The sequence below is a fragment of the Urocitellus parryii genome, chromosome 1, assembly GCF_045843805.1.
Source record: "Urocitellus parryii isolate mUroPar1 chromosome 1, mUroPar1.hap1, whole genome shotgun sequence".
Taxonomy (NCBI): Eukaryota; Metazoa; Chordata; class Mammalia; order Rodentia; family Sciuridae; genus Urocitellus; species Urocitellus parryii.
The window spans coordinates 101,409,403-101,418,659 of NC_135531.1; positions in this window are offsets into that span (position 1 = coordinate 101,409,403).

Consider the following 9,257-nt stretch of genomic DNA (forward strand, 5'->3'; position numbering starts at 1 on the left):
GTGGTTTTCATCTTTTACCTCTGATATGGGCATATGATAGAAAAACAGACAATTCAAAAGTGAAATTATACATCAAAAATTTTTATTAGTTTGGATATAGAGAAAATAAAAGCAAAAACAAAAACAAAAAAATAAAACCAAAACAAAAACCCTTTTCCCTCTAAAAAACAACAAAACAAAAAAAATACCATGCAAGCACCCTGTTTCAGTGTGTACATAAGTACTGTTCCTCCCAATCTGGTTTCTCAGGTCAGTATAGCACTTCCTTTTCTGAGTTGTTTATCCTTTTTTAAATTTCTTTCTTTGTCGTTCAGTTCAGCCATCTACTCAGAGGTATCCATGGAGGAGACTTGCTATTATCTGGCCCAAAATGTAGATGGTAAAATGTGAAGTCATGTAGGATCCCAATTTTTCAGAAAATTCATTAGCAGAATTGGCTAGGAATAAATTCTAAATTGGTGCACTAAAAATGTGTCTCTGGAGACAGAAATTTTACTAATAATGATGCCTCAGCCTCATCTTATATTTGGGGCCTAGAGGAGATTTGTAAGAAATTCTGGGAGAATAGGGGTGAATTGAGGGTAGGGGAGTGGTATCTAAAAGTTAGAGAGATAGATAAAGGCTTTGGTTTGAAAGCTCCAGGACTAACATATATTTTATTTGCAAAGTGGGACAGTATCACAGAATCATACTCTAGTAAACTTGATTCTACTATTTATCAGTTTAGCATGTTCTTCTATAATGAGAACTGTGACTGAATACTGAAGCATGAAATTGGTAAAATTTTGCTTTTCCTTCTTTAACCTGCTAAGATTTTATGGGTTCCAGGATGTATTAACATGTCTCCTTACTGAATAATAATGTGAAGAGATAGTGCTTGTTAAGCTCTTCCTACATGTCATGCACTATTTGACGAACTCATGTTTTTCTTTCAAGAAATCAATAAAATAAGCATCGCTATCTTCTCTAAGACACCAAAAGCACAAGGAGCTTGCTCAAGGCAACAAAGAGGAAATGAATGTATTGAACCTAGGGAATCTAACTGCAGATTCTATAGTTTTAACTACTGTTATGGTTTAAATATGAGGTGTCCCCAAAGAGCTCATGTGAGACAATGCAAGGGTTTTCAGAGGTGAAGTTATTAGATTATAAGAGATAGGATCTAATCAGTGGATTAATCCACTTATATGGATTAACTGGGTGGTAACTGTAGGCAGGTAGGGTATGGCTAGAGGAAGTGGGTCACTGCGGACATGACTTTGGGATTTATATTTTGTTCCTTCTCTCGAGGTGAGTGGAGTTCTTTTTCTGCTTTCTGGCCGCCATGTCCTGAGTTACTTTCCTTTACCATGACTTACACCATGATCTTCTGCCTCACCTCAGGCCCAGAGACATGAAGTTGGCTGACCATCAACTGAACCGCGGAATCATAAGCCCAAATAAACTTTTCCTCCTTTAAGTTGTTCTTGTCAGAACTTTTGGTCACAATGATGAAAAGCTGATTAATACTAAATTCTATTTATATTGAATTCATGCCTATGGGGCTTGTCTTTACTCCACCTTGAAAATCTGAGCAATGTAATGCAATTCAACCTTGTTAAAATATAATTTTCAAAATAGATAAATCATAAGTCTCATAAAGATCTTGATAAAGTTTGGATCAAATGTGTCCTCCAAAGGTATGTGTGGTAAAGGTTCAATCCCCAACATAGCACTATTAAGAGGTTGTAAAACCTATAAGTGGTGAAGTCTGGCAGGAAGTATTTAGGTCATTAGGGTTATGGCTTCAACTCTGCTTTCTTTCTCTTCTAACCATAAAGCCAATGGATTTGCTTTACCATTTGCTCCCCCAATGATGTACTTCCTTGCCACAGGCCCAAAAACAACAAGGCCAACTAAGCATGGACTGGGATTTCCAACACTGGGAGCCAAAATAAACCTTTACTCTTTATAAGTTGATCATTGTCAGGTACCTTTTAGAGTAACTGAGAGCTGACCTACGCAGATATAAAAATAAAAACTTGTTAAGGATTTTAATTAGCTCAATTTTAAGAAAATAGAGATGTGTTAGAACAAATAAACACATACACATTTAAATCATTTATGGACCAAGATATGAAAATAAATTTGCAAATGGAAACAAAAGTGGATTCTTCCACAGTAGGGGATAGAAGTCATCAGAGCCTCTCCTGAATGGAATTTCCACTTCTATAGAGAAGAATTATTTGACATTGCTATCATTTATTTACAGTTTGTAGAATTGTAGTTCTCATCAAATCAGGATGAGATGATACTAGAAGCAGATGCTTTAGACAAGACATTATTCTTCCATTGAATCACAAGTTCCACCATACCACTCTTATTCTTCTCCCTTGCTCTGTAAACTGAGGACAATTTAAACCTGATAGGTATAAAAGGCACTTGAGAGATAGAAATATGAACAAAACACATCCTATGAAATCAAAATAGACATTTATAAATAATCTCAATAGGTAGATTGTTAAAGAATGTAAAAAGGGAAAAAGATTTATCCAGAGCTGGGGACAGATTAGAATTTCTATATAAGGGTATTTAGGGGAGGCAAATTAATTGAATTTTGCCTAGAATGCAAAATACTAGAGGGGCTAGAAGATAACATCAAGTTGCTTTGAGAAGCCACATTACATAAAATTAAGAAAAAGCAAATCATGTCAAAGAATAGGATGGAGTATATTAGGGACCATAAAACCCTCCCAAAGCAGTCTTATATATTGTATTTGATAACTAGAAAAGTTCTTTGGAGCAAAAGACATGTAAGCTGACCAGGGAGATAGTAGGAAAATGAAGTGCTGTCTAGAGAGAGGGGCATGTTGATCAGAGGCAAAAAGAACAGGAGAAAGTGAATGATAAGAATGAGAAATGAAAAGAAAGAGCAGTAAGAGGAAAGGAGTCTGTCTCAAAGCCACATGCTTCTGGGACTGTGCAGGCCCAGGACACCAAGTTCTGTCTCTTTCTACCAGGGCCTTTACAGCACTCTCTTCATCTTAAGGCCAGAGTCCTTGTCCCAGCATATAGAGCATTTCCTCAATGAACCAGAGCATGGAAAGCAGAAAGAAGTGGGGGAGGGAGAGGACAAATCTTACTTTATCTAAGACGTCTTCTCCCCAAAATAAATTTCCCCAGCTTTACTGATTCTGGAAAGAACTAATCACAAAGGACCACTCGATTCCAGTTAAAGGTCCAACTCCACTCTGCCTATTATTCCCTTATCTACTCCCTCCATAAAACCACAGGCCCCTTCCTTTTCTTTGAGATATTCTTCATTAATAAACATTTTCTCTATTGTAATAGCCTCAGCAAAATCATCTTTTCAATCATTCTGTTCATTTTGTCTTTCACAGTAGGAAAGAAGGGGGTTCAGGACCCAAACTCTGTGTTTGAAGAACCCTTCTGTGATTAATGCAGGATAAAGGTATGCAAACCCTTAATTTATTTTAACTACATTCTTTTTATATACATGAAAATGCATAAACCGTACTGATGAAAAAGCCTCTAATTATAATTTGACCCAGAAAGAAGTTCAATTGCTGGTGGCTCTGACATGTGCATCTTTGTCCTGGGGGCACAGGGCATGTTCGGGGAGTTGTTTGAAATCCTTCTTTTGGGGGATCAAGGCATATAATGGAGGGTGTTTTTCCTTTTCCTCCTGGGGTGATGGGTTGGGGAGGAAAGCTTTGAAGTGATTAAATTATAGCATCCATAGAAAGATGAGTTTGGGGTAACAAAGAGGCTTCTGTTTCATTCATTCAAAAAAATGTTCAAGGTGCAGCTAAAGGTAAACAGTAAATCTACCATTTACCTGTATGAGGACAAAACAAAATCAAGGCACTTATTGGAAAAAAATAGGATATAATTCAATCCTTGAAGAGACAGCTGAAGCAAAAGTACCATTTTGATATGTACATGCTAAAAAACGAATGGATAGGGATGAATATACTCTGTCTCATTTCCTGGATGCCTTTCTGCCAGAGTCAAATTCCCAGGACAGCACATCTGATTGGTAGGACTTGAGTTATCTGCTCACTCCCTAGCAAGAGGAGGCCCAGATAAGTTGATTGACAATTCCACCAAGAATAGCCAAAGAGGGAAAAATTATGCAGCAAAATGGAGGGAGACGTAGAGGTTGGTTATTAGAAGGAGGAGTCAAGTATTTGGCAGGAAAAATGTCACTTGGCACTGAATTACCGTATGAGCAGTGCTTCCATTCCTAGGTGTATATACCCAAGAAAAATGAAAAAAGACATCCAAACAAAACTGGTACATGAAAGCTCAGAGCAGCAATATTTATAATAGCTATAAAGTGGAAATAACGAACATGCCCATCAACTAATGAATGGGCAAGCAATCCCAGTATGTTCATGTAATAGACTATCATTTATCAGTAAAAAAGAATAGAATGTTCATATATGCTAGATTTTAAAACATGATAGAATTCACAAACATTATGCTAAGTGAAAGAAGCCAGGCACCCTATATGGTTAGTGAACAGTTAGTGAATATTTTGGAAAAAATCTCACTCATGTTCTAAGGTCTGTCAGTGTGAAAATCTTGCTCTGCCATGCACTTATTAACTTAGAAGTTTCAGCTTCCAAATAAAAATTTCCAAGGGTTCACATGAATGCATCTCAGTCAACATAAGGTTGAGATATTTTAACTATCAGATTGTAGAAATGTAGGAATCTTTATGTGTAACTTGTTTTGATATTAACCTTGATATTTTGAACCTGTAATTTTCTTCTCCATTGAAATGAAAATAATTTTTATTTGCAGTACATTTTATACAGTTTATGATATAAAACATTATTATATAAACAGTACGAATTAAGTCAATAGCCTCCAACATGTTGAAAAATGAATTTTGCATTTTTTTCTGAAAGCATTAATAAATTGTCCCTTTACCTCATTTGTAAGAAAAAGAAGAAAAGAAAAGAAATGTCCAGGGGAGGCAAATCTATAGAGACAAGAATTACATTATTGATTGGTTGGCACTGCAAGAAGTGGGAGTAGGGAGAATGGGATGGGTGGAAATCAGCTGATAATGGACATAAGTTTTCTTGGAGGAAATGAAACTATTTTTTTAAAATGATGATGATTGTGCAACTGCTATAGTTTTGATGTTCAATGATCCCTGAAGGTTCATGTGTTAAAGTTTTGTCCCTAGCATGGAACTGTTGGGAGGAGGTGGAGCTTTTAGGAGGTGGGGGCTAGTAAAAGATCCTGTGATCATTGTAGGTATGACCTATAGAGACACTGTGGGACCTCAGACCCTTCCTGTGGATGATTCTATTAGACCCTTCCAAATATGTCAACCCAATTAAAACAGGACCTGTCTGGAATGACAGTGTGAAATACTACAAAAATGCCTGCTAGCATGAGGAGGGTCTGAACTGTTGCCATTGATATGCCATTGACATAGACTTGGGGTAAAATGTATGCAAGTTCCTTCTTTTTCTGGTCCTCAGTTTTCTGATCTGGAAAGATAAAGGTCTGAGTTAAATCAGAGGTCCCCAAAATTGGATTCCCATTAATGCTTGCAATTTAATATTTTCTCAAAACCAATTAAACAAAAAAGTGAAGCAATATTAAATTCTGGGAAAATAGTTGTGTAGATATTGCAAAGGTATAGCAAAAAATATGAAATTAATATAATTAGAGCAATTGGGCAAGTTCTGTATGATACATCCTGCTGTGGCCAGGTTATCTGTAACTAGAAGTGGCTAAATAGACTGGCTAAAAACACCATTATTTTGTAAACCATATCCCTTCTCCATATTTTGCTTTATGATGTTGTTTTAAATTTTTCATTTTTAAATATTTTTTTATTCTTTTTTAGATATACATAACAATCAAATGTATTTTGACATATTATACATACATGGAGTATAACATCCCATTCTTGTGGTAGTATATGATGTAGTTCCACTGGTTATGTATTCATATATGAACATAGGAAAGTTATGTCTGATTCATTCTGTCTTTCCTATTCCCATCCTCCCACCATTCCCTTCACTCCCCCTTGTCTAAAAATGAATTTCTATTCTTTTTTTTTATGTTTAATTTTTTTTATTATTGGTCTTTCAAAATGTTACATAGTTCTTAATACATCATATTACACGGTTTGGTTCAAGTGGGTTATGAACTCCCAATTTTACTCCGTATACAGATTGCTGAATCACATCAGTTACCCTTCCATTGATTGACATATTGCCTTTATAGTGTCTGATGTATTCTGCTGTCTGTCCTATTTTCTATTATCCCCCCTCCCCTCCCCTCCCCTCCCCTTTTCTCTCTCTACCCCTTCTACTGTAAATCATTTCTTCCATTTGTATTATCTTGTCTTACCCCTCCTTTCCTCTTATATGTCATTTTGTATAACCCTGGGGATCGCCTTCCATTTCCATGCGATTCCCCTTCTCACTCCCTTTCCCTCCCACCTCTCATCCCTGTTTAATGTAAATCTTCTTCTCAAGCTCTTCGTCCCTACCCTGTCCTTGTTGACTCCCCTTATATCAAAGGAGTCATTTGGTATTTGTTTTTTAAAGATTGACTAGCTTCACTTAGCATAATCTGCTCTAATGCCATCCATTTCCCTCCAAATTCTATGATTTTGTCATTTTTTAATGCAGAGTAATACTCCATTGTGTATAAATGCCACATTTTTTTTAATCCATTCATCTATTGAAGGGCATCTAGGCTGATTCCACAGTCTTGCTATCGTGAATTGAGCTGCTATGAACATCGATGTAGCAGTGTCCCTGTAGCATGCTCTTATTAGGTCTTTAGGGAATAGACCGAGAAGGGGAATAGCTGGGTCAAATGGTGGTTCCATTCCCAGCTTTCCAAGAAATCTCCATACTGCTTTCCAAATTGGCTGCACCAGTTTGCAGTCCCACCAGCAATGAACAAGAGTGCCCTTTTCCCCGCATCCTCTCCAGCACTTATTGTTGTTTGACTTCCTAATGGCTGCCAATCTTACCGGAGTGAGAAGGTATCTTAGGGTGGTTTTGATTTGCATTTCTCTGACTGCTAGCAATGGTGAGCATTTTTTCATGTATTTATTGATTGATTGTATGTCCTCCTCTGAGAAGTGTCTGTTCAGGTCCTTGGCCCATTTATTGATTGGGTTATTTGTTATCTTATTGTCTAATTTTTTGAGTTCTTTGTGTATTCTGGTTATTAGGGCTCTATCTGAAGTGTGTGGAGTAAAGATTTGTTCCCAGGATGTAGGCTCCCTGTTTATCTCTCTTATTGTATCTTTTGCTGAGAAAAAACTTTTTAGTTTGAGTAAGTCCCATTTGTTGATTCTAGTTGTTAACTCTTGCGCTATGGGTGTCCTATTGAGGAATTTGGAGCCCGATCCCACAGCATGTAGATCATAACCAACTTTTTCTTCTATCAGATACCATGTCTCTGATTTAATATCAAGCTCCTTGATCCATTTTGAGTTAACTTTTGTGCATGGCGAGAGATAGGGATTCAGATTCATTTTGATGCAAATGGATTTCCAGTTTTCCCAGCACCATTTGTTGAAGATGCTATCCTTCCTCCATTGCATGCTTTTAGCCCCTTTATCAAATATAAGATAGTTGTAGTTTTGTGGATTGGTTACTGTGTCCTCTATTCTGTACCATTGGTCCACCCGCCTGTTTTGGTACCAGTACCATGCTGTTTTTGTTACTATTGCTCTGTAGTATAGTTTGAAGTCTGGTATCGCTATACCGCCTGATTCACACTTTCTGCTTAGCATAGTTTTTGCTATTCTGGGTCTTTTATTATTCCATATGAATTTCATGATTCTTTTATCAATTTCTACAAGATATGCTGTTGGGATTTTGATTGGCATTGCATTGAACTTATAGAGAACTTTTGGTAATATCGCCATTTTGATGATGTTAGTTCTGCCTATCCATGAGCAGGGTATATTTTTCCATCTTCTCAGGTCTTCTTCTATATCTTTCTTTAGGGTTCTGTAATTTTCATTGTATAAATCTTTCACCTCTTTTGTTAGGTTGATTCCCAAGTATTTTATTTTTTGGGGGGATATTGTGAATGGAGTAGTTGTCCTCATTTCCTTTTCAGAGGATTTGTCGCTGATATACAGGAATGCCTTTGATTTATGCGTGTTGATCTTATATCCTGCCACTTTGCTGAATTCATTTATTAGCTCTAATAGCTTCTTTGTAGACCCTTTTGCGTCTGTTAGGTATAGAATCATATCATCTGCAAATAGTGATAATTTAAGTTCTTCTTTTCCTATTTTTATGCCTTTAATTTCTTTCATTTGTCTAATTGCTCTGGCCAGTGTTTCGAGGACTATGTTGAACAGAAGTGGTGAGAGAGGGCATCCCTGTCTTGTACCAGATCTTAGAGGGAATGCCTTCAATTTTTCTCCATTTAGAATGATGCTGGCCTGTGGCTTATCATAGATTGCTTTTACAATGTTGAGGTATGATCCAGTTATCCCTAATTTTTCTAGAGTTTTGAACATAAAGGGATGCTGTACTTTGTCGAATGCTTTTTCTGCATCAATCGAGATGATCATATGGTTCTTATTTTTAAGTCTATTGATGTGGTGAATAACATTTATTGATTTCCGTATATTGAACCAGCCTTGCATCCCAGGGATGAATCCTACTTGATCATGGTGTATAATTTTTTTGATATGTATTTGAATCCGATTCGCCAGAATTTTATTGAAGATTTTTGCGTCAATGTTCATTAGAGATATTGGTCTGTAGTTTTCTTTCTTTGAAGTGTCTTTGTCTGGTTTCGGAATCAGGGTGATGTTGGCCTCGTAGAATGAATTTGGAAGTTCTCCCTCTTTTTCTATTTCCTGAAATAGATTGAAAAGTATTGGTGTTAGTTCCTCTTTAAAGGTTTTGTAAAACTCTGCTGTATACCCATCCGGTCCTGGGCTTTTCTTAGTTGGTAGTCTTTTGATGGTTTCTTCTATTTCCTCTATTGTTATTGGTCTGTTTAGATTGTCTATATCCTCCTGCCTCAATCTGGGCAGATTATATGACTTAAGAAAATTATCTATGCCTTCACTATCTTCTATTTTATTGGAGTATAATGATTCAAAATAATTTCTGATTATCTTCTGTATTTCTGAAGTGTCTGTTGTGATATTGCCTTTTTCATCCCATATGCTAGTAATTTGGGTTCTCTCTCTTCTTCTCTTCGTTAGCATGGCTAAGGGTCTGTCAATTTTATTTATT